Source organism: Conger conger, chromosome 10 (assembly GCF_963514075.1).
Source record: "Conger conger chromosome 10, fConCon1.1, whole genome shotgun sequence".
Taxonomy (NCBI): Eukaryota; Metazoa; Chordata; class Actinopteri; order Anguilliformes; family Congridae; genus Conger; species Conger conger.
This window is the reverse complement of record NC_083769.1, coordinates 10,173,519-10,200,656: the sequence shown is the minus strand read 5'-3', so window position 1 is coordinate 10,200,656 and position 27,138 is coordinate 10,173,519. Positions and strand designations below refer to the sequence as shown.

The 27,138-nt window shown below is 41.8% G+C and overlaps 1 long non-coding RNA gene across 1 annotated transcript in view; it reads right to left on the bottom strand.

Moving 5' to 3' along the window:
- Window positions 1-1,453: 1,453 nt before the first annotated feature.
- Window positions 1,454-27,138, bottom strand: part of LOC133138150 (uncharacterized) — a 45,216-nt gene continuing 19,531 nt past the window's right edge. The window contains exon 3 of the long non-coding RNA XR_009709681.1: window positions 1,454-1,615. This is a non-coding gene — a long non-coding RNA (uncharacterized LOC133138150). The remainder of the gene's footprint in view (window positions 1,616-27,138) is intronic.

The window sequence follows — 27,138 nt, the reverse complement described above, 5'->3', positions numbered from 1 at the left end:
AGAGTGTAATTCATAATAATAATAGCAATAATAATAATAATAATAATAATAATAATAATAATAATAACGATTACTAAGGTGTTGTAAGATGTTTGCCAAGGTGTTGGGTAGTTGCAAAGATGTTGTGTTAAGGCAAACCAGACAGAGCTACCTTGTCAAGGAGTTATATGCGAAAATAGCGAAATATGGTTAATTTCAGAATCCAGCAATTTTAACAAACAACACCCTTGTTTAAAGTTTGGCACTCTGAATACCAAGCACAAGCACTTATCCAACATGTAAAATACATTTATTCAAATTAATTCGTTAATTATTATCAAAAGATAACAATTGTCAAATAAATTACCAAATGAGTTGATAGGCCGAGTATGAAAATACATGTATAAAAATACACAAATCACAAGGAAATCGAGATTAAAATTTGATTAAATTACAACACGAAAATCTGAATCTAACTCTAAAGACGAGGGTCAAGTACCTTAAACAAAGACCATTAAAGACATAGAAAAGGTAGTCACAAGAGAAAAGAAGGAAAGAAAGTGCCAAAGCCCAGCGTGTCTCCCAAAGCAGTCCCACGAAACTAAATTAAATTAAAGTCTCAAAGACCAGACGGCAGCTGTATCTTCCTGAAATCACTGATGGAAAAATGTGAAAATTGCCAGAGCAGCTGTAAGATAGAATCCTCTGTGAACACCAACAGCAGCAGATCAACTCCCCAAAATGTCCACTCTCTTCTCTCCCTGAATGCGTCGTTGTGAATAAACCATCCAAGTGAAGGAAGGCCCGCATTTTATGTGGTTTGGATAAAAAGTTCCCTTATGTTGTTAGAAGTAGAACTGAGCAGTATGATATCATCATTAAAAGATTGATGATTTTAGTCCCTTTCTAAGCAGACCAAACATGAATATTCTAAGAGGTACACAAGATCAGTTATTCAGTTACATTCTTCTAACATTCCACAAACATGGTTTAACAGAGCAGGGTACCTAAACACATGAGTTTGCTAAAAATAATAATAATCAAGTCTGTCTCTCAAAGGCAATATTCTGACTAGTTTTCCGGCAAACCACTACTCATCACTCCAGCAACACGTCAGCATACAGCAAGTCAGCCTGGCTTTACACCAGAATACCTAAGGCACCCACGTATTACCTTATAGCACAGTCTGATCCTGAGAGTAATGTCTACTTCTGACATTTTAGGCAGAGACAATCAGAGTCTGGTCAAATGCAAGATGTTCTTAGGAAAAGATTATAACAGTTATAACTCCCGACTGATTACATGTAATCATGTTAAATTTTAAGCCTTTGAATACAAGAGAGAGAAAAAAATCCAATGTAGCTTCTGTTATTCGGTTGCAGGAGAGCACATTGTTAAATTATAGTTCTAAATTTACAGTTTTAATTTTCATTAACAACCATAACTTGAAGAAAGCAGGGAAAGAGAATATGGTTTATGAAAAGGATACACCCCCATGAAAAGGACACAACCCCAAATGTTATGAGTTCTCAATGCAAAACATAACATCTTCTCTCCAATTCTGCGGATCACCGAACTCCAGTCCTTGTGTTCAATTTTCAACTTCTGACTCCACTCCCTAATCTGCATTCAAAGCCTGTGAAACAATACAAAAATCAGCCACAGGTGGAGGTCTATTAACAGAAATAATACAATTACATAGCTACCAGCAACAACAGGAACAAACATAATTGCTGCTAAACAATTAAGAGTAATTCAGGCTCACAACAGCCAGGATTACAGCACAGAGATCACACAGACTGTATAAACAAAGCCTAAATAGATAACACAGAAATGGAATTAAACCTCATCTTTTCTCTGATTTTAGATTCATCAGAACCTTCCGGAACGTTTCTGAATAATCGGTAGGCTGCTTTTTTGTAACATATTTCCTGAACATAATTTAACATAACACCTGTTTGCCCAGCTCAAGCTCTGAGCTAATATGCATATTGGTGTTGAAAAAGAAGCAAAGCCCCAGCTTAGCTGACAAGTTGACATCTGTTAAGGAAATGCCTGGTCTTGATAGAAGTCACACAATATGTAAATAATTTGCTTAAAAGGAACATTAATTGAGATTACATTCAGTACCCACCATTTGCATCAAAACGAGGCTCTAGGATTAAATCAAACGACACGCTGTGAAATCCTAATAAAATCCTTGCCTGTCAACCATTCCCGTTATGGTTACGTGAGCTGTGACCAGAGATATTATGTGAAATGCCTTTTCTAGAGAGATAATGCCCAATAATAATTCCCAATTTTAGTTTTTGAACCTTTGAGTCCACAAACAGGCCTCTATAACCATTCTCTCTCAGACTGTAAGGCAGGGATCATTTACTCTGGCCCTCGAATCCAAATCCAGCCAATCCAGTTCTTTTCTCTAGTGTCATTAGTGCTACCGATTGGCCAGACTGTCATCACACCTAACTCCAAGGTGAAAAGGTGAAGGGTGAAAAACCAGCAGTTCTCAGCCCTCATGGAGTTGCAGATCCCTACCATAAGGTACAGTATATTCAGCTATCCAGTGCACTTCATGCTGTTGGCATGACGGTTGCGTTCTGGCTTTAACAGCCAGGGCTCAGACAAACACAAACCATGAACCAACAAGCCGGACCGAAGCTAGCATGTTAGCCGAGCACATTGATATTGCAAAAGGTCCTCCTGACAGATGGCAGATAGAAACCCGCCTTATGCTATTCCAGCATCAAACCATAAGAGGCAATGATGAACATATTGCTTGCCTTCTTTTTTAATTATTATTATTATTTTTTTCCCCTTGGTGCTTAATGGCCTATGGGAGTAATACAAGACACAGCTTTAAACACAGGACTCCTCCTAAGGGATTAGTAACGCTCGAGAATGTATCAAAAGGCAGCTTTCATGAACAAATTAAAATGTGTCCGTTTCTTTTCCATCATTATTTGGGTCGTTTTTAAAATTTTTATATGGTCCCCTAAATGTATTTGTGGATGCACACTACAGGTGCAGCATCCCCTGTCAATTTTGGGGGGTGCACATCTTCTGAGGAGTCCGCTGTAAATTGGGGAGTTCAAGTTTGTGAAGCTGGAGACAAATCGCTGGTGTCCAATTCATTCAAATTCAAAATCATCCCCGATGCAACACTTATGGAAATATAGCTGGATATATAGCAATATATTTTGGATCAATTAAAATGATATTAAACATATGAGGCCGTTTTGGAAAATGTACTGATATAAAAACATTTCTGTGAAATATAAGAAAATAAAACGCATATCAAATAAAAGCAATGAGTTGATTGCCTGCCAGCATGTACCCATCTCCTGCTAAATGGCTGAAGCTAAGCGGGTATGCGCTTGGTTTGTACTTGGATGGGACACCTCCAGGGAAAAGCAAGTTGCTGCAGGAAATGGTGTTTGTGATCAAATAAACCCCAAAGTCCTAGCGCAGTGGAGGGGACACTGTGCTGTAGGACACATTAAACCGAGATCCGGACTCACTATGGTCATTACAACCATCCCATGACACTCTTTGCAAAGAGTAGGGGGTTCCTGTGTCAAAAGTCCCAACCAATGTGTGTGTGTGTGTGTGTGTGTATATCTGAAAGTAAATTGTGCATTTGGAAATACCTAGAAAATATATTTCATTTCAATATAATGCCATACATGTCATTTCCCCTTACCAGGATAGGCAATGGCGCGGTTGGTTACAGGTGACCCTGTGAGAATTCCTGACCAAAGTCAGCACCGACTGTAGGATTCTGACATAACAACAAATACTTCAACAGGATACAAAACTCCATCAGGGAGCCTCTTAATAGGACAACTTTCTCGAAATAACTGCAAATCAGCTGAACCTTTTCAAAATCAATATAATTTGTGAGCTGATAAAAAAAAAAAAAATTATGAAAAGAGATTGTGTAAATGTTAGGGATTTGCCAACCGGTGTCACTCTGCATGGAAAGCTTCCTCTGACAATAATGATGATTTGCCAAATCAATGAACGCCTCTGGGTCATGGTCTCTGCTGCTGATTTAGTTTTTTTTTCCTGCTAGGAACTAATGAAGATCTTGATTGGGGAGGAAGCAGACAGGGGAGGGGGGGGGATTCAATAATTGCGACACAAAGAGAAGCTTCCTGTGCCGTTTCTGCATAATTCACTGGCACAGCCGCGCGGCGGGTTACACCACCGGGGGGGGGCGGGGGGAACGTGGCGTGAAATCGGGGTCTGGTGCACCCGCTCCTCCCCGCCACGCTGTGACTCTCTGACACAGATCAATATCCAATTCAGCCCGCATTACCCACCCGCGATAACCGCGACCCGGGCGGAATCACTCGTCCGAAAATCCCTCACACCCCAGTCACGTCTCGCTGTGCTTGTTCGGCTCTTTTGAATAAGGCCGCCGCTCCACGCTCTCTCTTTCACACACACTCTTTCTCTCTCACACACACTCTCACTCTCTCACACACACACTCTTTCTCTCTCACACACACTTTCTCTCTCACACACACTCTCACTCTTTCACACACACACTCTCACTCTCTCACACACACACTCTTTCTCTCTCACACACACTTTCTCTCTCACACACACTCTCACTCTCTCACACACACACTCTTTCTCTCTCACACACACACTCTTTCTCTCTCACACACACTCTTTCTCTCTCACTCACACTCTCTCTCTCACACACACTCTCACTCTCTCACACACACTCTTTCTCTCTCACACACTCTTTCTCTCTCACTCACACTCTAACTCTCTCACTCACACTCTCACACACACTCTTTCTCTCTCACACACACTCTTTCTCTCTCACACACACTCTTTCTCTCTCACACACTCTTTCTCTCTCACTCACACTCTTTCTCTCTCACTCACACTGTCTCACTCACACACACACACACACACACACACTCTCTCTCACACACACTGTCTCACTCTCACACACACACACACACACACTCTCACACACACACACACTCTCTCTCTCTCACACACACACACACACTCTTTCTGTCACTCTCTCTCACACACACACACTTTATCTCTCTCTCTCACACACACACACACACACACACACACACACACACACTGTCTCTCTCACTCACACACACACTCTCTCTCTCACACACTTTCTCTCTCTGTCACACTCTTTCTCTCTCAGTCACACTCTTTCTCTCAGTCACACTCTTTCTCTCAGTCACACTCTTTCTCTCGGTCTGATATAAAAAGGTACAGTAATAAGACAGAAATGGGCAGCAGGTTCCGATAATGAAAAAGATCTTTGTGTGATTTCGGTCCACCCACCTCTGGCTGAACAAGACAGCCGTGTTCAACTTCATATGGTACATTCTCAGACTGAATTTGTTTTGGAGTTATTGTAGATTATGTGTGTATTAATAAAACATCAGAGGAGTATAGCCAGACTGGTCAAAGCTGACAGGAAAGTGACAGTAATGCAAATAACCACACGTTACAACAGTGGTATGCAGAAGACCATCTCTGAACACACAACTCATCATAACTCTAAGTGGATAGGCTACAGCAGTAGAAATCTAAAAAAAATAAGTCTAATAAATACCTAATAAAGTGCTCAGTGAGTCTATTACATTACATTAACTATCATTTTACATTTCCATATGTGATGTCAAAGGAAGGATGATACGTAGGGCAGTTGCTGAAACATTCATGCACTCAGGCATCAGTCTGAGTAATAATGTTAAGCATTTTAGCAAGTACTGGGCAGTCCGTAAGTATTTGGACAGTTGCACATTATTTTGTTTGCTCTAGCAAACAAATAGTTGAAATAAGACTATCACTATGTTTAAAGCGTAGACGTTCAGCGTCAGGGTTTTTACATCCATATTGGATGAACAGTGTAGGAATAGTAGCCGTTGTTATACACAGTCCCCCCCAATTTTAGGGGACCAAAAGTAATTGGACAATTGGCAGTTCAAATGTGGCTTGGACAGGTGTGTTAAGTTTCATCATTAGTCGATGCATAAGAGGGCCTAGAGTTGATTCTAGGAGTGCTTGCTGCACATTTTTTTGATTTTTGGGAGATTCGTTTTCCGTTTCTTGTCAATAATCTTCTCATTCTTGCCATCAGACCTGGGTCAAATGCGGAACCATTTTCGATTCAAATAATTTTCTGAGCTTGTTTGATGTGGTCTAGCCAAGAGGTGGAGAAGGCAGGGTTTGCACTTTTTGAGAGTATTTCATAGGTTCTGATCCACCTGACCAGCTCAAAGCAAAGCATAGAAAAATATTTGAATCCAAAACAATTATATATGTATTCGACTCAAGTCTGCATGCCATTGCCATTTCTAATTCTTGACATTTTCAGTTTCATAGGTCAAGCTTGCCTTGATTCCTCATGTTTGAGTAGAGCTGTTGCATTAAGCCTTTTTCCATGCTCCTCACCGATATAAAATATGGGTGAGGAACTAGCAAAGCGGGGTTAGATCTGGCAGCAGTGTCGAGAGGCCAACTAATCTTTTATCATCACCCAGTTTCTCGACCTGCTCTGACACAGGTGCTATAGGAGACGGAAGATGTGCGTTACAGGCAGACCCTACGCTGGCCAGACGTTGACGTATAGCCGAGAAAGGTCGGCAGCCATACGGTCATGCGACCTGCTTCTTCCGAATAGGTGAAGCTAAGCAGGTGTGGGCTGGGTTAGTACTCAAACAATTGCGTCCCTGTCCAAATACTTATGGACCTCGCATCAAATTTTAAACTTTGGTGCTCTCGTACCAGGCAGTTAAGGGATCACCCCCTGCCTATATTCAATCACTTATCAAGACCTATACACCAGCAAGACCCCTCCGTTCTGCCACTTTGTGCCGTCTGGCGCCTCCTCCTCGCCACACCTGCACTTCTCGCTCATGACTGGAATGACCTCCCGGTGTATGTGAGAACGGCAGAGTCTCTGACCTCTTTCAAGCGCAGACTGAAGACTCATCTCTTCAGGCTGCACCTTTCCCTCCCTAACTCACCACCATGATTAGCCTTGTACATGCCATAGACTGTAATGGCACTTATATAGTTGGTTTTTTTTTTGTATTAGCTATTGTATTGTTGTACTCGGGGTATTCTAGCTGCCAACTGTGGTATGCTAGTTTAGAAGTTGATGTATTCTTCAAGGGTTCCAATTGTATCTGTATGGTCACACTAGGACTCAGAACTGTACTGTCCTCTAGGGTCCTCATCGCACTTGTACTTGTGTTTGATCTGCACTTCATTGTACGTCGCTCTGGATAAGAGCGTCTGCTAAATGCCTTGTAATGTAATGTAATGTAATGTAATGCAATGCTGTTTAAAAGCGCTTCTTCCAGAGACCTAGTGGGACCGCGGTGGCGAGAGGGACGGTGTGTTTCCGGTCCTCGGAGATCGACGGGATTCATCACGGCGCCCGCCGTTTCAACCGTTCCCTCACTCCGAATCTCCAAAGCGACAGGCGCCCGGGAATTCCACCCGTCTCCGATCGGGACGACGGGCCAGATGGCCAATCAAACGCAGGTCAGTGGGAAGTGTTTAATTAAGCAGGGTTTTTTTTTTGGGTTTTTTTTCAATAATGTTCGTTTGCACGTTTCTAGTGTGATGACGGCAGGCTGCGTTCAGGAGCTCAAAGTGACCCGGGAGCTGAATGTGACTGTGGGTGGGCGTGGCCCAACGCAGACGAGAACCGAGGAAGAGGAGGAAGAGGAGGAGGAGATGAAGCAAGCGGGTGTGGAAAGTGCATAGATTTCCAGTCTCGCGCATCAGGCAAAATTGTTGCATTCTGCAACAAAATGCTCTTTCTTCTGAAACAGAAAGTGCATAGATGCCATTTGAATTAGGCCAGGGAGTAGGATGAAATGCACTGTGACAAATCTTCTGTACAAATGTGCAATATAAGTAATATCTGACAGATTGATTTGATTGTACCTGCATCTTCTCATCGCAAACTGGGCTAACCAAATCGGCAAGTTGCATTACAATACCATGCATTGCTACTCAATTTTGAAATTTAATTCAGTTTAACTGCATTTATTATCTCTGTAATCCCGGTCCATAACGTTCTTCTATCCTAGACTTTTATCTCTTTTTTAGTTCCAGCACCATTTTATCAACCCACTTGTCACTTCGTTGCAATTTTATTTTCCGCATTGAAATTTGAGGGACTAATATTTGCATGACTATTGTTTTCAATTTGTTAGTGATCCAGAACAATAGTTTTTACTTTGACAAAGGAGCTCTGGAACACTAACAGTTAGCAGTAGTGATTGTGACATCAGCATTAGAATTAGCATCAGTATTAATCACATATGGGTGATCACACAGCTTAAGAGGGTCAAAGCAGGCCAGTGCGGAGTGTGAAAAATGTCAGCTACGGTTTTGAGCCCCCGCCCTCTCACCGCCATCTATTATCAGGGCCATTATGTCAGACTTTAAAGAAGTAAAGGCGCACACTCAAATAGAGGAAATCTGGCTAAATTATGGGGGAAGCAAAGCAATTTAGAGGTGATAACTCCTCCATTTTAGTGGGAACAAGCCCTCAAATCGCCCGTTTCATTACTGGAAGCATTGCATATTTGAAGATCCCCAGTCATAAGAAAATGCATAAATGGTGATATTTATTTTAGCAAGCATTCCCCTGGGAGCCTCCGTGAATATCTGTATAGAAACGATCATGCCACATTTAATGAATTAAAGATTCTGAAGTTATATATATCACATTCTGTAACACACACACAGAAACACACACAATATTAAGCCCGTTGTGTGGAGATTAAGCAATTGGCCCGTTTCAAAAGCTAACCATTATAATTCAACGCAGAATAAGAAGCACCTTTTTATAGGATCATCTTTTCTAATCTGTGTGGTTGACCCAATTACATTATAGTATTTTGGGACAGATATAGAAATTGAGAGGCACAAAAGAAGCGATTTTAGAAAATGTTTGACTGTATGTCTGATTGTTTCACTCTTTCCTGGTTGAGGAGGCCTTTTGAAATGTCTTTTGATTTACTGTTTGTGGCATGGTTTTTAGAACAATAAATGACTTCAATCGAAATGTTTCATACATCCAAGCATTTACAGATGAACAAAACAAATATAACATGGAATTCAAATGAATGTATAAAACTGGAATACATAAGAAGAGTAAAACATGCCAGGTCTACATTTCATAGCTCTCTGTGGCAGACAACCTACACTACCATAATGCAATGTAAAATAATTCACTTTTCAAGAAAAAAATAAATAAAAAAGAAGCAAAGTCCTACAAAATAAAATAGTGCATTTGTCACACATTCTCTCCCATCCCTTAAAATTGTTACAGTACATTTTTATGAAAAATGAAAGCAAATATTTCTCTCACCATATAGCCTGACCCCCTTTTGCAAGAAGTCGGAGTGAGAAAGTAATAGTGAAATCCTCCATGCTGAGAAGGTTCTGTAGAGGGCACAAATACTTTAATAGTGACTTATTAACATCATAATTTGAAAAGGCAGGGCAACTAATCACAAGGCCCTCTTGATAGATTGGCTGAAGTACATGATAGATTGGGCGCGCACAGTCCTTTCACTGCGAAATGTATTTTAATCGCTCTTAGTAATTAACAACCGGCGCCGTAAGCCGTATTGTCTGTGCTGGCACGAACGAACGACGATGTGAAAAAGAAAAAAAAACTACACAAAGAGAGAACAAAACGCAAAAACAAAACGGCTGAAAATGATGGCCACACCGTGCCCGGTTCCATCACGGCCATCGGCGCGAAACGGGGGGGAAAAGGAAGTGAGCTTTTTACCCCATTTAGAAAAGGGGGCATAAGAAACTGATTCGGAGCGACCGTTTTATATTCAGGAACAATAACGCGGTTTCGTCTGATTTAAACCCGTTCTGCGTCGGCTAGCTTCTCTTTAAATCAGAACAAAACGCGGCGCGGCGTTCAACACCGCGCAATCCATTTCAATCGGATCCTTTTTGTCATTTCTTTTCCCGCACGCTCACGCGCTAGGCGCGGCACTCCATCTCTTTAATTCAGTTTCCCAGGTAATGTTTAGATTTCGGAGAAAGATAGGAGGCAAAAGGGCAGCCGCGCATCTGAATGCTCCTGCAGGAAAGGCATTTATTGCAGAATTGCTTTCCAGGACAAAATGACCACAACAGGGGGCTGGCTCGACGGCCATTATTTATTTGCTTTGTAGACGGGGAGCGCCGCTTGCCTTGGGTCGAGTGTTTGTGTTTTCCTCGCTAGCTTCCCATCCATCTCCCGCACCCAAGTGGAGTTGTTTACGGTTATTTAGTCCTACCTGCGGCGCAGTAGACTCCAACGTGTCGCGGCGAGCCGCTATTTTTAGAGCGACATGCCGACGAAGACGAGGGAGGCGTGAACATTGACTAACACCCCTGGCTGAACTCAGTGAGGGGGGGGGCGGGCGGAGAGGTGAAATTAAAAGAAATGGTAGCCTCAAATGCTACATTCACCGTAATGAGGGCCAGGCACTTACATTCATCCAAGGCGACTTACAGTTGATTAGACTAAGCAAGGTACAATCCCCCCCCCCCCCCCGGAGCACTGTGTTGAGGGCAAAGGTTACAGGCCTTGCTCAAGGGCCCAACAGCTGCACTGATCTTATTGTGGCCACACTGGGGCTTGAACCATCAACCTTTCAGGATCACACACACACATACACACACACTCCCATAGTGAACCAATCACATACACACAACACATTTTCATACCTATCCAATCACAGGCAAACTATTGGAGTGCCTTCTGATATCAGTCATCCAATCACAGGCAAACTATTGGAGTGCCTTCTGATATCAGTCATCCAATCACAGGCAAACTATTGGAGTGCCTTCTGATATCAGTCATCCAATCACAGGCAAACTATTGGAGTGCCTTCTGATATCAGTCATCCAATCACAGGCAAACTATTGGAGTGCCTTCTGATATCAGTCATCCAATCACAGGCAAACTATTGGAGTGCCTTCTGATATCAGTCATCCAATCACAGGCAAACTATTGGAGTGCCTTCTGATATCAGTCATCCAATCACAGGCAAACTATTGGAGTGCCTTCTGATATCAGTCATCCAATCACAGGCAAACTATTGGAGTGCCTTCTGATATCAGTCATCCAATCACAGGCAAACTATTGGAGTGCCTTCTGATATCAGTCATCCAATCACAGGCAAACTATTGGAGTGCCTTCTGATATCAGTCATCCAATCACAGGCAAACTATTGGAGTGCCTTCTGATATCAGTCAGACATCCCCTGGGCCACTCATTGTTGCTCTGCATGCTTGCTTGCTGCTGCAATATTGCCGCTCACCCTCCATCACTCCAGCTACCACCTGTTGTTTGGATCTGCTTCTAGGTTTCCTGTATTCTTCTTGTTTAGTTGGGGAGATGTATTGTGCCCCCTGTTCGATTGTGTAGTGTGCCATAGGGTAGATCCTTTCAGCGCCAAACCTAAAAAAATACTGTTGAGGAATAATTCAGTTCAGAATAATTCAGGCCTACACAGACTTCAATCTTGGGCGAGCTGTACTGCATGATCATGGAGAGAAGTACAAGCATTTGTGGTTAAAGTTTTGCCCATATTTATACAGACAGACAACGAGAAGAGAAACAACCACAGGACCCCTGCCATATATTACTCTGCTGGGAAAGGATGTTTAGGGGCTCTTCTTCCAAACAGGGAAGGAGTCACTGAGAGCAATAAACCATTAGCATTTAGGCAACGGTATGGGAACATTTCCCAAATTCCTCAACAAATACATTTTTTAAAATAATAATAAAATCATTCAAACATGTAATCTAATCAGTTGTCCCAACTGAACCCAATGTTTTGTCCGATTCCTGTTAATTTTCCAAAAGGCGCCTTCACCGGTGGGCGGAGTTCCCACATTGCCGCCGTTCCCAGCCAGACGCCCCCGCACGCCCGCCGTCGTGTTTGTACTCAAACACGCATTTCAGGAAACCGGCGAGCGTCTCCCTCATTTCCTCTCCTCTCCCGCGCTCGGCGTGCCAGACTCGGACGCCCTCCTGCTCGGACACTTCATAAAGCCGGCCTGCGAAGCCGGAAAATTGAATTTGCTTGTTTTTATCAGCCGTGACCCATTGCGCAAAGCCTGATAACCCTCATCTAATTATGGTTTTCTCTCTCCCTCTCTCTCTCCCTCTCTCCTTGCCCCCTCTATCTTTCATCTACTCATTCATTCCTCCTCTCCTTCCTTTTGTCTGGTTTTCTCTCCGGCAGGAAAGGGGGGGGGGGGGGCAAGAGAGCTCTGTAATCCCAAAAGCACTGGAGCGAGATAAACTGGAGCCAGAATGGCACGTCGATACGCTAGGCTACCTGAGAGCTAATGGTGCGAGCGATGGCGTGGGGAGGCCGAGACGTGGAGGCTCGTGTTACACGCGGCTCGTTAGAGAGGCCTGGCCGTGATTGGAGGCAGTCTACATCCGCCTGTCTCCAAACCGCTTTTATTTTAACAGCTCGGTGAGAGGAGAGGAATGCCAGGACCACGTCCTGTTTTGGCCTGCTTTTCTCAAACACACACACACACACACTCTCCCTCTCTCTTTCTCTCTCTCTCTCTCTCTCTCTCTCGCTCTCTCTGTGTGGGTGCATGTGGGTTTTCCTCTGTTCTTCTCCTCCCCGTTCTTCCCATGATGTCCTTTTGATTTTAGGAATGGGTTCCAATAACAGAGCCTGGCTAGCTGGCTATGAGCTGGTCAACCAGCTAGTGCTGGCAGCTTGTCTGAGCTGGTAGCAGGTCAACCAGCCATCAGCTGCTTCAAAACATATCTTAAGCTGGTTAAACCATGTCAAGCTGGTTAACCAGCTAAAACATGTTGAGCTGGGTGCTGCTCTGAACTGGTCAACCAGCTACCAGCTGTTTCAAAACCTAGTTTGAGCTGTTTTTTCAGCAGGATTGCTGAAAAGCTTTACTTTCTCTACACCAGTAGTTCCCAAAGTCAGGCCAGGAGTCCCCCTGTATATACTGATTTTTGTTCCAACCACAATTGCCATCGAATGATTCTACAAGCCATTTATCTTTCTTAATTGTGTGCTTTTCATTTTAAAATTGATTATTTGCCTTAAAGCACGTTATGCCAGACACTTTCGCAAATTAAGAGCCTAATGCTTAAATTCAGTGTTTTAAATTTGATCAGTTAAAAATAAATGTATCAATATTATGCCATTTGCATTCATAATATAGCATAATAAGCACAATATGAACATGGGATTTGTATTATTTATGAGTTTAAGAGGGCAAGTAATCCCTTGAAACATGAAGAACCTAATTAAGAAAAATTAGCAGCTTGTTGAAATTCTTGGATTGCAATTTTGGTTGGAATTAAAACCAGCCTACACAGGGGTATTCCAGGACAGAGTTTGGGAACCACTGCTTGACGTCACCTCTTTTTTGATTAAATGTTAAGTACACACAAAGCGGTCCAATGGCATAAATCAGTAGGGAGTGAATCTCCCTTCCAGAAGAGAGAATGTCTATGATACGATACAGCACAGATTCGATGGAGCTGATTCACTTCCTTTTATCTCCCATTAAATTCAGTGCGCCGCGATTCAGTTTAATTTAATGTGTTGTCAGTCGACATTCTTTATTCTAGACCGTGAAACCAATGTCTGTTCGTCTTTTAATAGTGTTACAAAGCATTGCAAATGTTAGCTTGTGTTCTGTTGCTTTTCGCTAATACTCCAACAGCAATATGCCATGGCTTATGTAGACCTACACTCAACATACAGCACAGCCTACCTCTATTGCCATATGTCCCATCATCGTAGTGTCGCCATTATAGGTCATTCGGCAGTCCTACATTGTTCCCATTCTTTGCCATGTACAGTGGTGTGAAAAAGTGTTTGCCCCTCTTCCTGATTTCTTATTTGTCAAAGACAACACAAGTAAACCCAAAATGCAGTTTTTAATTGAAGGTTTTTATTATTATGGGAGAAAAAAAATCCAAACATACATGGCCCTGTGTGAAAAAGTGATTGCCCCCCACCCCTGTTAAAACATAACTTAACTGTGGTTTATCAAACCTGAGTTCAATTTCTCTAGCCACACCCAGGCCTGATTACTGCCACACCTGTTCTCAATCAAGAAATCACTTAAATAGGACCTGCCTGACAAAGTGAAGTAGACCAAATGATCCTCAAAAGCTAGACATAATGCCGAGATCTAAAGAAATTCAGGAACAAATGAGAAAGAAAGTAATTGAGATCTATCAGTCTGGAAAAGGTTATAAAGCCATTTCTAAAGCTTTGGGACTCCAGCGAACCACAGTGAGAGCCATTATCCACAAATGTCGAAAACATGGAACAGTGATGAACCTTCCCAGGAGTGGCCGGCCAACCAAAATTACCTCAAGAGCGCAGCGACGACTCATCCAAGAGGTCACAAAAGACCCCACAACAACATCCAAAGAACTGCAGGCCTCACTTGCCTCAGTTAAGGTCAGTGTTCATGACTCCACCATAAGAAAGAGACTGGGCAAAAATGGCCTGCATGGCAGAGTTCCAAGACGAAAACCACTGCTGAGCAAAAAGAGGCTCATCTCAATTTTGCCAGAAAACATCTTGATGTTCCCCAAGACTTTTGGGAAAATACTCTGTGGTCTGACGAGACAAAAGTTGAACTTTTTGGAAGGTGTGTGTCCCATTACATCTGGCGTAAAAGTAACACCGCATTTCAGAAAAAGAACATCATACCAACAGTAAAATATGGTGGTGGTAGTGTGATGGTCTGGGCTGTTTTGCTGCTTCAGGACCTGGAAGACTTGCTGTGATAAATGGAACCATGAATTCTGCTGTCTACCAAAAAATCCTGAAGGAGAATGTCCGGCCATCTGTTCGTGACCTCAAGCTGAAACGAACTTGGGTTCTGCAACAGGACAATGATTCAAAACACACCAGCAAGTCCACCTATGAATGGCTGAAGAAAAACAAAATGAAGACTTTGGAGTGGCCTAGTCAAAGTCCTGACCTGAATCCTATTGAGATGCTGTGGCATGACCTTAAAAAGGCGGTTCATGCTCGAAAACCCTCCAATGTGGCTGAATTACAACAATTCTGCAAAGATGAGTGGGCCAAAATTCCTCCACAGCACTGTAAGAGACTCATTGCAAGTTATCGCAAACGCTTGATTGCAGTTGTTGCTGCTAAGGGTGGCCCAACCAGTTATTAGGTTTAGGGGGCAATCACTTTTTCACACAGGGCCATGTAGGTTTTTTCTCCCTTAATAATAAAAACCTTCATTTAAAAACTGCATTTTGTGTTTACTTGTGTTGTCTTTGACTAATATTTAAATTTGTTTGATCTGAAACTTTTAAGTGTGACAAACATGCAAAAAAATAAGAAATCAGGAAGGGGGCAAACACTTTTTCACACCACTGTATATGCTGTCGTCAATGTAATTCCCATCAATGAATTACATTTGGAGTTCATGGTTTGTATTTCATGGAGTATACCAATAAATTGGTAACAATTTGCAGCCATTTTATTTTACTTTTTGCAGAATGTAGCTGGCTTGACATTTATTTTATCCTCTCAAATCCTAAAAGTTTACAAGCAGTTTCTAGATTTTGGTATAAATAGCTGCTGTTAGCTATAAGCAGTGTGTGTGTGCTCTCTGCTTCTTGTTCCTACCATTACTGTACACTGAGGAACAACAGCAGCACACACAGTTCCACAATAAAGAAAGAGGCGTGCGTGTTAAATGGTCAGCTAGTTTCCCCTCTTAATTTGGACCGCCATTTTGGAGTTGATGCAGCCGCATCTTAGACACTGGCACTGGTCAGCCATTTTGAACCGGCAAATTTTGACATGCGTATAAATAAGACATGGAAGATTTACAGAAACACACAAGAGAACATTGTGCAATTCATGTTAATTTCCCCATTACCAGAGACCAGATGCCAAACATATTGAAGGCTTGTGTGGTCTTTGAAAAGAGTGACAATGAAGTAGAGGAGACGGACAGGAAAGAGGCAATGAAAGGTGAGGTGAACTATCTCTGAAGCAGCATCACATGCTGTGCCTGCACTGTGGTGCACACACTGTGGGGCTTTTGGTCTGCCACACACACACACACACACACACACACACACACACACACACACACACACACACACACACACACACACACACACACACATACACATTCATTAGGCATTTCACATACTTCTCTGATTTAAGTCTTCTGCTGCTGTAGCCTATACACTTACAGATTGTGTGTGTGTACAGAGATGCTCTTCTGCATACTGCTGTTGTATTGCGTGGTTATTTATGTTACTGTCACCTTCCTGTCAGCTTCAACCAGACTGGCCCTGCTCCTCTGACCGCTCACACTGGATGTTTTAGTTTTTCGCACCATTCTCTGCAAACGCTAGAGACTGTTGTGCGTGAATATCCCACAAACCACCCTGCCTGGCACCAATAATCATTCCATGGTCAAAGTCACTTGGATCAAATTCCTACCACATTCTGACATTTAGTCTGAAAAACAGCTGAACCTCTTGACCATGTCCGCATGCCTTTATGCATTTAATCGCTGCCACATGATTGGCTGATTAAATATTTACATTAACAAGCTGGTTTACAGATCTACCTAAAAGTGCTCACTGAATTTAGATAGATGTGCACACACATGCTCCCTCACACACACACACACACACACACACACACAGATCCACATGCATGCACACACACAAACACACGCTCTGCCAATCAAGTGAACAGAAACCCACTGCCGCATTAAACCACGCGCCTTCAGCTAGATTAGGGTTTCATGGTCGTCTTATGCTGGATTAAAGTTTAATTCCGACATTGTCAAGTGTGTGCCCCCAAGCTCTGCAATCACACTGGAAGCAGACGGGGGGAGGTATCCATTTTGTGGAGCGCTCCGAAATCCGAACAAGGACCACCAGCTGTTGTGTTGTACAAACATTAAAGAAAGGGAGGACGGCACGCTCCTCGGAAGTTGGGGGGGGGGCGCGTAACATTTGGCAGGGAGGTGGGGTAGCTCAGTGGGACAGGCCTAATTGAGCCTTAGCCCAACTGCCTCAGGACTGAGGATTGGTTACAGACATGCCAAGAAAAGCTGGATTTAGTGATAAGAGCATTGACCTCTTTCCCAAAAGAATTGTCAAATTTATTATAATTCAAGAACAGAATCATGTTCGCCAGGATGACCCGAATTTAAAAAGGCCATACTTATTCAATCATGCAAAAAAATAAAAATGTATAATAATTTAACCATTTCCACTTTCCACTTCCGCTGCGAATGCAGCGATATTCCTAAACTGTCTGTCACTGAATATGACATTACACCTTGTTGGAAAGGGTAGGAAACCCTGTACAAGAAGTGTAACATATTTCACATTATTTCACATATTTCACTATATTAAAAATATAGTTCTCGAAAATGGATTACGAAAACTTCAATGCTAGTCAGAAAACCGTTGTAGCTTCATAACCAAGTGGGCTATTTTGTTCCATATATGTCTGTATCAAATAATTTGCAAAGAACGCCCACAGGGAGGGTTATACAATAATTAATTAACTCCATCCACGCTGGCCCCTGGGGATGAGTCGTCATAGTTATATCATCAGTTATATTATACAAAAAACTGTGATGTAATAAAACCATGAAATGGCAATGCCGGATTGGTAAAAAGACTCTTATCAGCCTCCTATTTGCAATACAGGGCAATAAAACAGCAGGTTCCCCCATGGCATGCTTATGGTTTACAAACCTGAACACAGACTCAGATAATAAAAGGCATATTCTAACAATCCTTGATACCTTTTCTCTATGAAAAAAATTAATTAAATAAATCATGATTCTGTTCTGGCTTTTTCAACCTGCCACCTAATCATCCCGATTCAATTGGCAAATCAATCGCTCTATATCTCTCTATCTGGGAGAATCATGACATTTCTACCCCTTACATTAAGCAGCATCAGTACCATCTTTGACGACTTTATTCTGTACCTCAAATCTGCTTTTAATGGTTTGAAACAAATCAAATATAAAAATCAATTATCTAAACAGATTGGTACAACATATCCTGATATACAATTCTGCTCTCTGTAAAGCATATTTTTTGACAGTTCTCCATTTAAAAAAAAAAGAAAAAGAAACACTCTTCAAAATCTTTTTACCGAATTAAATAACAAAATATGCCTATGCCCATGTGTTGTGATTGGAATGATTACAAGTACTCACAGCCCATGCAACGGGTGTTTTTATTTGTTAGTAATTGTACCGACTAGCTATTCCATACGGGTTAATTAAGCACTCTGAGTGAACCAAGAAAGCAGTTTTGGACTTTCTGGCAGATGTTTCAAGTGAGGTGTGAATGAGTTGCTCAGGACACGATGTACTGAAAAACACTCCAATGTGTATCAGTCTTCTGCCTGGAGCTTTTCCCAGGCCTGAGCAATAAAAACACATACAGTAATACATTAAATGCTGGTAAATAACCCCTTTATTTGTTTCTCTGGAGAGTGTATTGTATAAGCAATGTGTTTTGCCCTATGAAATCTATAGGTGTATGGAGCTAGATTTACAGACTGTCAAACCTTTTTTGTGGTAATGGAGTTTCGGAGTGTGTGCCTCACCTTTCATGCGTCAATTCTGAGAATAATAATATTTCCCCCCCCGGGAGATATTGAGAGACTTGACCTAATAAAAAGTTTTTTGTGAGGCTTGTTGTTAATTTCTGATGATGGATGCTTTCATTTTTATTTTTTGAAAATACAGTACTGTGCAAACATCTCAGGCACCTTATAACATTTTGTACAGATGAGATTCTTAAAAAATAATTTCAATGAAAGGGCCTCAATAAACATACTATACATTTTACATTACATTTTTGTAATTTGGCGGAATAGTTAACTGAATCAAATCAACTTTTTGTGACCACCCTTCGGTGTTAAACCTGCATCAGTTCTCTGAGTTAGCCAACACTGTCCTGCAGTTCCATAAGACAATCAGCAGGGAGGTTGTTCCAAGCATGCTGGAGAACTTGCCACAGTTCCTCTGCAGACTTTGTAACTTTTTAAAATTAAATACAAAAATGTCTCTGTAAATCTGTTCTCGTATACTAACACACCCAAAAAAAATAAACATACAGTCAGGTCCATAAATATTGGGACATCGACAATTCTCATCTTTTTGGCTCTATACACCACCACAATGGATTTGAAATGAAACGAACAAGATGTGCTTTAACTGCAGATTTTCAGCTTTAATTTGAGGGTATTTACATCCAAATCAGGTGAACGGTGTAGGAATGACAACAGTTTGTATATGTGCCTCCCACTTTTTAAGGGATCAAAAGTAATGGGACAAACTAACAATCATAAATCAAACTTCCACTTTTTAATACTTGGTTGCAAATCCTTTGCAGTCAATTATAGCCTGAAGTCTGGAACGCATAGACATCACCAGACGCTGGGTTTCATCCCTGGTGATGCTCTGCCTGGCCTCTACTGCAACTGTCTTCAGTTCCTGCTTGTTCTTGGGGCATTTTCCCTTCAGTTTTGTCTTCAGCAAGTGAAATGCATGTTCAATCGGATTCAGGTCAGGTGATTGACTTGGCCATTGCGTAACATTCCACTTCTTTGCCTTAAAAAACTCTTTGATTGCTTTCGCAGTATGCTTCGAGTCATTGTCCATCTGCACTGTGAAGCGCCGTCCAATGAGTTCTGAAGCATTTGGCTGAATATGAGCAGATAATATTGCCCGAAACACTTCAGAATTCATCCTGCTGCTTTTGTCAGCAGTCACATCATCAATAAATACAAGGGAACCAGTTCCATTGGCAGCCATACATGCCCACGCCATGACTCTACCACCACCATGCTTCACTGATGAGGTGGTATGTTTTGGTATGAGCAGTTCCTTTCCTTCTCCATACTCTTCTCTTCCCATCATTCTGGTACAAGTTGATCTTTGTCTCATCTGTCCATAGGATGTTGTTCCAGAACAGTAAAGGCTTTTTGAGATGTTGTTTGGCAAACTCTAATCTGGTCTTCCTGTTTTTGAGGCTCACCAATGGTTTACATCTTGTGGTGAACCCTCTGTATTCACTCTGATGAAGTCTTCTCTTGATTGTTGACTTTGACACACATACACTTACCTCCTGGAGAGTGTTCTTGATCTGGCCAACTGTTGTGAAGGGGTTTTTCTTCACCAGGGAAAGAATTCTTCTGTCATCCACCACAGTTGTTTTCCGTGGTCTTCCGGGTCTTTTGGTGTTGCTGAGCTCACCGGTGCGTTCTTTCTTTTTAAAAATGTTCCAAACAGTTGATTTGGCCACACCTAATGTTTTAGCTATCTCTCTGATGGGTTTGTTTTGATTTTTCAGCCTAATGATGGCTTGCGTCACTGATAGTGACGGCTCTTTGGATCTCATATTGAGAGTTGACAGCAACAGATTCCAAAAGCAAATAGCACACTTGAAATGAACTCTAGACCTTTTATCTGCTCCTTGTAAATGAGATAATGAGGGAATAACACACACCTGGCCATGGAACAGCTGAGCAGCCAATTGTCCCATTACCTTTGGTCCCTTAAAAAGTGGGAGGCACATATAGAAACTGTTGTAATTCCTACACCGTTCACCTGATTTGGATGCAAATACCCTCAAATTAAAGCTGAAAGTTCCGAGTTAACCGAAAGCGGTTAAAGCATATCTTGTTTGTTTCATTTCAAATCCATTGTGGTGGTGTATAGAGCCAAAAAGATGAGAATTGTCGATGTCCCAATATTTATGGACCTGACTGTATATATAATAAAGTCTAGGGTGCCTAAGACTTATGCACAGCAACTAGTTTGTTTTGAGGTTTTAAGATTTGTTGCAAAACAGGATGTTTAAATTTGGAACATTAGCATATAGCATATCTTTGTTATTTTTCTCATTGTTAGCAATTAGCATTTTATTCATAGCTGAAATTACAGAGTGGGCCTTTACATATGCGAGTCGACAATGAACGTGATCTGGCACAATAGAAATAACAATCATCTGTATCCACACACAGGCACTGGTATAGTAATGCCGTTATATATGATTTTAAAATATAGGCTATATTTTCAAGATATTTGTCTTCAGTAATGGATTTAACACATACTGGTACACAGGGACCCAAATAGAACACCAGTAATCAAACACCGAATTCCCAGTCCCAAAGCGATCTAATCAATTAATCATATCAAGTCCTGTAATCACAAGAGGGGTACATATGAATCAATTAATTGTCAATACAGCGCTGTGACCTTTAAGAGAAGGTCAAGATCTGCAACCAGACAAAGATATTAATCACAGTCCAAGAGAACATGCAAAATCATGTAAGGATCAATGTTCCCTATGTATGGACAAGAGCCCACCATTATATTAGCTTCAAAAAATCTTGGCTGTTTTGTCAGAACCAAGAAATATGCATGAGTATTCAATCATAACTCATATTAAGTGTAATTCAGTTGGCTGTTGAGTGGTACAGCAGTGGTTTCCACACTTCCTAAGAACAGGCTTCTTTTTCAGCATTTGTATTTCGTGTGATACCATTTCATTTTCTCAAGTCCAATTTTCCCAGTGCAAGTATAATCTTTTTCATTTTAACACTCTGTATGGAAAGTTTATTATACATATTAAGAAAACCCCTCCTGTACCCTGCAGTGAGTCCCGACCATAGACTGCAGAAAAAAAATGGACCAAGTGCCTGTGACATTGCACTGAATATCCGTAGGGTTGTGAAAGCATTTTGACATGGAAGAGAAGATTTTGGGTGCCGCCATTTTGTATAATTTAGAGACCGAGGGCTCATTCCAATCCCTTTCCATTTTCTTGTCCCCAGCTCCATCCGTTGGGAGAGGCTAGGAACAGATGAAAGAAAAAGAAGTAAAGAAATCAAGAAAACACGAATTAGGCAAATGGAATGCTCTGTTTGAAGCCACATCAGTTACAGACGTGGCAGATGCCTGGCAGATGGGGAGAGGCGCATCAACAGATCGATCATTTATACGTCAGGCTCTCCAAAAAATACTTCCACAAAGGATGCGCTGATGTTTTTTTGCTCAAAGGAGAGATTGGGAATTCCTAACCTCTACTTTTAGCTCCTGGTAGGAACATTTAAGTGGTCGAATGTCTTTAAAGATGGCGGACCTCGATCGATTTCTGGGTCAGGAGCAAGGAAAGGAAAAGAGGAGAATAATAAGTGATTGGAATGAGCCCAGAGACTGCAGTAGGCAAACAGGAAGCCCCCATATGGGCCTGAAGTCCACCAAGTGCAGCTCCTGTATTAAGCAGGTGAGAGTGTGACTCGATAGTAACCCAAAATTGTCTGAGATTTGGTGGCTGAAACACCTACCGTATGCTGAAGCTGACCGCACTGGCGCTTGTGGGCAACGTCACTCAACAAGACCAAGAAATGAGCCTCAAAAACTGCTATGGAGCAGTGATGGCAGAGTGAAGCTGTATTAGACTCACTTTGCCATCATTAGGACATCATTCAGAAAACTAAGTGAGAGAGGTCGTTGTGGCTCCACTCATCACAGGGTTAATGAAAACGGATTCTGCCATCACTACCATGGCCTTCACATGACACTGAACCGGAGGGGATGTGGGAGAGGAGACGGGCGGCATACAAACAGCACAGGACAGCCGTGACATGCCACTTACTCAACATGCACTGAAAGAGAACATGGAAATCCCCACTGGTCAGCGAACAGCCACTGTTATACCAGACCAGGGGAAAATACTCAATTTTCTACACTTTAACCCATTCGATTTCTGCAAAATCCCCTGACAGTCATCATATCAATAATCCATTATTTAACAAATTCTCCAATATAAGGATTCTTTTTTCATATGTTTTTACTGTTGGATTTCCTTATTAAAAGTCTCATTTTCATGAAGGTGTTCTGATCGATACATGGGTCTTCAATCCATAAATCAATTTGGGTGAAAAATACACTCATTCTTTCCTGGAACTTTTTAGGTGATTTTCACTGCTATTAATTATAAAAACCCATTAAGTCTGGAAATGCAGGTCAATTAAATTGAGAAAGTCATTATTGGAAGAGTGCCAGTGAAAATTAATATGCATTTCACTCATTTTGCCCCTGCATATTTCTTTCCTGATGATATTTTACTTAATAAAAATATCTTTTATAATTACATATAAATAAAAAAACGAAATACTAATGGCCGTCTTTCTAAGAGTGTAATAACAAACCAAAGTTTGTGACTCAACCACAAAAGTTGGGAGAAAAGTTGGATGCATGTCTATTTGCATGTTGCTTTCACATGCAATTACATTATAGTAATTTAGCAGACAGTCTTATCCAGAATGATGTACAATAAAGTGCAAATCAGAACCAGGGACAAGTGCGCTTAAGAGCCGACAGAAAAGGAAAATACAGTTCCAAGCCCTAGAGTGATCACACAGATGAAACTGAAACCCTTGAAGAATAATCAGACAACTATCCAAGCAGAATACCACGGTTAGCAGCTAGCAATTACTGTAATGGAGTCACAGTGGAGCTACCTCACTGGATAGGCTACCTCGGTGCTTAATTCTCAAGTAGATCTCAGCCTGACTGTCTCTTGATTAATCATCTCACTGGCTGTATCCTGCTGTCCCAGAAGCTCTTCTACAAAAGAAAGACCCAACTGATTGATCATAGAGGTGCCTCAAGAGCTGTAACTCAACAGTGCTCCCCCTGATATAAAATCCAGCTATGCAAGCTTGACCTGCTTGAAAATTGAGCTGGTCAAGCAGGCTATAAGCTGGTAGCTTGTCTGAGCTGGGAGCTGGTCAACCAGGGACCCCATCCGAGGGTGTGACAATACAAGAGGAAATGCTTCATTGTGCTATCTGTCTTTACATTTGAATGAGAGCGCAGGTTATGTTTAATGTGATTGCTGAAGAATCATGTAAACCTTGCTGTACATTTGCCTTGTACTATATAGGTATAGTTATGCGTATTTTACAAGTTTGCATATGTGTGTGCATCCTTCGTCTTCGTTCTCATCTGGAGAGGGGATTATATACAGTGCAGTCCGTAAGTATTTGGACAGCAGTACAATGCATGTTCTTTTGGATCCGTACTCCAGCACATTGGATTTGAAATTAAACTATGAATGAGGTTAAAATCCAGACTTGCCTTTAATTTGAGGGTATTTACATCCATATCAGGTCATCCATGTAGGAATGGGGTGGCCTGTAGCGTAGTGGTTAAATTAAATGACTGGGACACGCAAGGTCGGAGGTTCTAATCCCAGTGTAGCCAAGGCCCTTAACCCTGCATTGCTCCAGGGGAGGATTGTCTCCTACTTAGTCAAATCAACTGTACGTGACTCTGGATTAGAGCGTTTGCCAATAATGTAATGTAATGAATTACACCTTTTTATGTAAAGGCCCCCCCATTTTAGGGAACCAAAAGTAATTGGACAGCTCTTTCTGATTTGTCAGGTGTAGTCAATTGCATCCTTAGCGCAGGTAAAAGAAAGCCTTCAATATCTAGTCTGCAGAACATCTTCCTTGACTGTCATTGGCACAACTCTGGTCCACATGTTGACAAATGCCAATAACAGACTCCACCTGCAATCAAAAGCCTAGAATCAAGACTATATACTGAAAGCTTTGTATTCAATTTTATAATTAGTCCCAAAGGTGAGGTTTTCATGCGTACAGGGACCCTGGAGGACAATCATTGAAATGCAAATTTAAATCCCTGTGCATCACGTGACAGAAACAAAATGGCGGTCCCATTTAGCAGAGATGCTTACCCAAAAAAAAAAAAAAAAAAAAAAAGGTATTCCTTTATATGGCCGGATATTTATTGAAGCAAGTCAGGTTAAATACCTTGCCCAAGGGCGCAGCACTAGTGTCCCAAGAGGGATTTGAACCTGCAGCCTCTGAATTACATACACTGTTCCCCAGCCATTATGATTCACTTTGCCAGAGGGAGTTTAAAAAAAAATTTTTTTACACAGTGAATGGAACACTGTATGTACTACAGTAAAGAGCATATTGTATCAGGATCATTTTATTTCCAACCCATTTAACCAGTAATGAGTATACAAATGTAATACAAAAGGCCACACAGGTGACCAGACAGAATAAAATAAAGACAGAGGTCAAATATGATGGTATTATAGCACAACAGTGAAGAATATAATGTAATGTAACCTATAAAATGTCTACCTGCATTTGCATGTATACATAATAGATATACTGCATAATTACATGAAATATTATCCTTCCACATTAAAACACCTTTCCATAAAGACTAGATTTCGCTTTAAGTGACGACTGACTCGCTGTTGATGCCTCTCGAACGATTTATTATTTCGAAATATGTAGGTTATCAATGTCAAATGGATTATTGACAAGCTTTAGTCGAATCCACAACGCTCAACTTTGTTGAACCCCAATTCATGTTTGTCCTGTCCGTGTTTGTCCTGTGGGATATTCAGTGTGATTTAACCCTCACCTTTCACCCCTCTGAGAATGTAACACTTCGATAAAATGTATTGTATTTTATGAAAAATATTGTGTAACTGTAAATTAAAATTGCAGTAGTCATCCGAAGTGGGGTGGGGGGGTGGGGGGGAATAGAAGACGCTACAATGCGAAAGAGCTCATCAGGGTCAGAAATATGGAGAAGCTCAGAGCTGCATATTGTATTTCTCGGGATCTGCAGACTACAGTTAACCCTCATGAACCCTCAGTAAGTTTTAAGTAAAGATCCGTAACATGGAGCGAACAGAGGCTAATGAGGTCTGTCTTCACAGCTCCCCCCCTCCATCCTCCTCCACTCTCCCCTTCTCCTCCTCCTCTCCTCCTCACTCCCTCGTTTTGCTGTAATTCCCTCAGTGACCTTTTACCTGCATGGGTTTTCTCAGATAAGGTGGTTTTTCCAACCACCACCCACCCTGCTGCACCGTGCTTTACTAAATGAGATTCTGCGAGGATAGATTTCTCCCTGGAGCAAGGCAGAAGTTGTTTTTTTCAGTTTTTTTATGGCCAGGAAACACACAATAATAATTGCAGGTCGCTTCAGACCTTACGGAATAACATTTTTTGGAGGATGTTTGAGACGAGATGAGATAAAGGTGTCTGAGAATAAAGGGATCAATTTGTTCTGGTCTCTACGCATTATTCACTGAGCTGTGATGGTGGTGCATGCATGCACACACACCCATATGCACACACACCCACACATGCAAACATACTGCACAAACACACACATGCAAACATACAGCATACACACAGCCATACCCATATGCAGACACACACACACACACACACACACACACACAGACACACACACAAAAATCACATGCAAACATACAGTACACCCACACACACACACACACACACACACACAACCACATGCAAACATACAGTACACACACACACACCCACATGCAAACATACAGCGTGCATACACACACAACCACATGCAAACATACACACAACCACATGCAAACATACAGCACACACACACACACACACACACACAACCACATGCAAACATACAGCGCACACACACAACCACATGCAAACACACACACACACACACACACACACACAACCACATGCAAACATACAGTACACACACACACACATAACAACATGCAAACATACAGCACACACACACACACACACACACACACACACACACGCAACACACAACACACACACACACACACACAACCACATGCAAACATACAGCACACACACACACACAGCCACACACAGAGCCTTAAAATAGCTGATTGTGAAGCAGGCGCTGGTTCCACTGTAACTCATTACTGCAGGAGAATGAGATTAGGAGCATGAGTAATGCAGCATAATAAGCCACACATCTCCGGCAGGGACCCCAGGGAGCATGCTCACATGGGTAAGCCAAGATCACTTACAGCACACAGATGAGACACTGCCAAATGCAACCCAACCCATTCACCTAGCCATGACCTTTTCAGGTCAGAGATGTGCGACTGTCCAGTAGTACCAACCGCCCACCCAAGATCATTTACAAGACAGAGATAAGCAACTGCCAAATCCTCCCCTCTCCCCAACCCAGTGAAGATCATTTACA